The sequence below is a fragment of the Anabrus simplex genome, chromosome 13, assembly GCF_040414725.1.
Source record: "Anabrus simplex isolate iqAnaSimp1 chromosome 13, ASM4041472v1, whole genome shotgun sequence".
Taxonomy (NCBI): domain Eukaryota; kingdom Metazoa; phylum Arthropoda; class Insecta; order Orthoptera; family Tettigoniidae; genus Anabrus; species Anabrus simplex.
Window position 1 is genome coordinate 8,968,904 of NC_090277.1, and position 4,306 is coordinate 8,973,209.

The following is a 4,306-nucleotide window of genomic DNA, read 5'->3' on the forward strand; positions in this document are numbered from 1 at the left end:
TTATTATTATTATTATTATTATTATTATTATTATTATTATTATTATTATTACCGTGTTTTAGCGGTAGGTAGAGGTGAAAGAAGGTGCGGGCGTGAACGGGTCTCAAACTACGGAATCAAAGTTAATGTAAAATTTAACAAGGTTATATTTTCTTTTTAAAATGAAGAAATAACAAGCATTGCAGGTACAGAGTAGCAAGTCAACAAAATGTAGGTACAATATTTACTGGATTTGGGCTCAGCGCCCGAAGGGTCAGGGGAAAAAAGCAGGAGAGTCAATATGTGTACAACTTGAGAAAAAGCAACTTTTGTGCTTGACTTCCCTAGTTCCTTCCCTTAACAGCGCAACTTTGAGTGCTAATTTCTCCCGACTCGCCCGGTTTTTTTTTTTTTTTTTGCATTTGCGACCGCTGAATAGATGCGCATGATCACTCTGAAGCGGACTGTAACAATATCTCAATTTCGATGAAAAAGTGACTTACCTGGTTTTTTCCCCCGACCCTTCTTCGTGGGCATTCAGCCCAACCTTACTTCAAAATAAGTTTTACCAGAGGGGCAGAAAACCCCATTCATGTTCAGGAGCACTTGCTCCAAATTACACTGAAAAGCCTCCACGAGGCACACAACACTCAATTTTCGAAAAAGAGCCACTCGCTCTCAACTTTAAGCCTCTCAAAGGCCACACCAAACTCCACCTTCAAGTTGTCCTCTCAGGACATAGACACAGGGGTAACCTACCCAACTTACTGAGGTCAATTAAATGAAAAAGGGTAATTACAATGACCTCTAAAGAAACAATTTGAGAGGAGGCGATCTGCACTCCTAATGTATTTGTTTCAAAACCTAATTTGGCTCTAGGCCACTGATGCAAGGGCTAATCCCATACTACGGAGGTGACTTTAGAAAAGAAACAAATTTACATAATGTTAAGGAAGAATAGGTTGAGAAAATAAGTTCACCTCAAAACAATATGAGTGGGAGCTCGAGAGGGTTAAGCACTCTCTATCCCAATATGTAGTTTAAAAGATAGAATAGATACAAGTTTCTTTACATTTTTAAGGAAGGTTACATAATGGAAAAACTTCGGACCCGCCCCGAGAGTTAAACTGCTGAGCTAGCAAAGAAAGAAGTTATTAATTGGCCATTACCTTGTTGTTGACCGCTGCCGAAGAAAGAGGCGCTTCCCGCCCCCTGCTATGTACTTTACACACTGAAAGATGGAACAGAAGTGGCCCGGAGACCCTAAAATCAGCAGTTTATGTTCTCTCGCGGAAGGTTCGAGGCGTTAGGGGAATGAAAACACCCTCCCACAAGCACTTTATTGGGTAGGATACAGCAACCTATTCAAGTTGGGGGAAGATACATCCGATTGGTCAGAAATTAATAAAAGAAATTCGGGATTGGCTAAATACAAAACAAGGGAAAAGAGAGGGGTAATATTGCCAACGTAAACAATGACTGAAAGAAATTTAGCAAAGAACAAACTTTTGAAATTAAATTTTCTCCAAAAACAAACAGTTCTTTCACTCCGCACTAGGGTGCACTATTGTTGATCTTCAGTAGAGTCCTCTAGAAGAGAAAGTTCACACTTCTTACTACAAGCAAAACAAAAATACGTCGAAAATGACACAGTTCAAAAACTCCAAAATTTCCAGGTAGTGACATCTTCTGAGACACTTGAAAATTAATACCGTCAATAAAGTTCAGACTTCCTCCAGCAGAGGAGTTTCAACTGGCGCACATTTTAAATTAGCGGCGTGGAGGTGTACCGCCCGGTACAGACCTCCCCCCCAAAAGTTCCTCCAGGGGTGACACATGAAATCTGTTTGAAACAAGGTCCAAGTTATGATGTGGATATGAAGATTGGTTGCAGAAGCATTTATAAGATTTTCTTAATTTGGTTTGATTCAGTTTCAAAAAATCTTGTAGTAACAGCGGAAGTACTGTCTTAATGTTTGTAGAAGGTTGAATTGAGAAGGAAAACTTTAGTTTTAAAGTTAAGGAAAAATTGTCTAAGTCCACCAGATAGAGTTGTTGAATTCCCAAGTGTAGTCATTGCTGATAGTAACTGTCCATGTAGTTGATGTTGATTAAGTTGGATGGCCAGACCGGCCGTTGCAGCTTGCGTCCAGAGGAGGCCGCTCGGACCCCTCAAGTACCCTGAGATACCGCTCGCCCGCACTATGAGGGGAGCAGTGGTGTTGAAGCACGCCGCGCCCGCGGTGAACATATACTGGCTGCGGGCAAGTAGCAGGTCGTGCGCCGCACATCAGCCTTGGCCGGGAGGAGAGCTCCGGCTCGCCGTGCACATGTGGTCCTCGCTGGGGAAGAGGGGGCCCTTCCTCTAACCCAATCGCAGCACGGCGCCGCGCGGCTGCGGGGGCACTGAAACATTAAAGCTAGGCGGCAGAATTGTTGGACCATCATCATTTTTTGAGGGCACAGGCTTTGTGGAGAGGTTGAGGGGCCAGCGGCGTGCAGATATCCATGGCATTTAATATAAGCGAGCCACAGTGTGTATAGCAGGAGACGGGAGCGTGGTAATGGCCGTGGTAAGGACAGAATGGCAGTTTAACCGCGCGGGGAAGGTTTACAAAAACTTACATATGAAACAAAATATTATAGAAGGGGCAGAATGCCTTCAAAGTGTAAACTCAAAAAAAATATAACCCTCATATTCCTTTCAAATTATATGAAGCAAGTTGACACAAAATTTACACTGGTTTCACCTGTGACTTAATAACAACGTAACCGGCGTAAGAAAATCGAGAATGATACAAGGCCCATGGAATCTGGGGGCAAGCTTGCCCGCGGGAACAAGGTTCTTGACCATAACTTGGTCACCTACCTTCAAAGGGGTGGGTCTCCGTCCACGATCATACCTTTCCCTAACCTTTTCATGAGACACTTTAAGATTGGCTTTAGCCTTCTTCCAAAGATCTTTAATGTTGTCCGGATCTATTGTCTCGGGTAGAATGTCACTCAGAGACCAGAGGTTAGAGAGCGGCGTGTTGGGAACAAACTTGAACATCAAAGAGGCTGGAGTAAATTTATGTGATTCATGAACCGCCGAATTCAAAGCAAAAGCTAACCAATGCAGGGACGTGTCCCACCTGGAATGATCTTCATGATGATAGGCAATAAGCGCGGACCTGAGTTTACGGTTAACCCGTTCAGCCAGAGATGGTTGAGGGTAATAAGCAGAAGTAGTTACATGAGAGATGGACAAGTCAAAACAGAATTTACGAAAAAGATTTGATGTGAACGCCTTAGCATTATCAGACACAATATATTGGCACGGACCAAAAGAGGCAAAAATAGAATTTAAGCAAGTAATGGTAGACTGAGCGGTAGCCAGCTTAGTCGGAAATAACCAGGAAAATCTAGTAAAGCCATCTACGCATACAAAGATAAACTTGTTAGCATTCCCTTAGACTGGGGGAAGGGTCCTACATAATCAATATACAGGCGTTCCATGGGGCGCGACGCTTGATGAGAAGAAAAAAGGCCTACCTTGGTGGACATGGTTGGTTTACTAAGCAAACAGGGTTTGCAAGCCTTCACTAGTTCACGGGTTTCACCGTCCATACCTTTCCAGATGAACATTTCACGAATCATTTCACGAGTTTTAAAGATACCAAGATGCCCTCCTAATGGGGTCTCATGATAATACTTGAAGATCATAGGTACAAGAACAGCTGGAACGACAACTTTCATCATCTTATCATGCCTCGAAGGGCAACATAGAACACCATTCCTCAGAACATAACGGACGACATGTTCCCCAGAAGAAAGGGTTTCCATTATCGGAGCCAGCGTCGGATCTTCACGTTGGTATTTCTCGATATCCCTAAAGAGCATGGGAGCATCTGTTAAGATGGCATTAACATCAGATAGCATGGACTCGGGAGGAGATGAACTATCGACCGGTTCCTGGTTCTCAACGTCGTTGGAAAACATACGGCTGAGTCCATCAGCAACAACATTTTCGGTGCCTCGGATATGCCGGACATCGAATTGGAAGGCAGAAATACGGATGGCCCAACGGGCTATACGACCAGTACGACGCGGCCTACCTAAGACCCAGCTTAAGGCTTGATTATCTGTCTCCAGGTCGAATTTGACATGTTCCAGATAGAGACGGAACTTTTCTAAGGCGAATAAGACTGCCAAACCTTCGAGCTCATAGATGGAATACTTGGCTTCTTGAGCCGATAGAGTCCTAGATGCATAGGCGATGGGTCGCCTCCCTAGTTCAGTCTCTTGAAGAAGGACTGCAGCTACTGCTGACGACGACGCGTCGGTT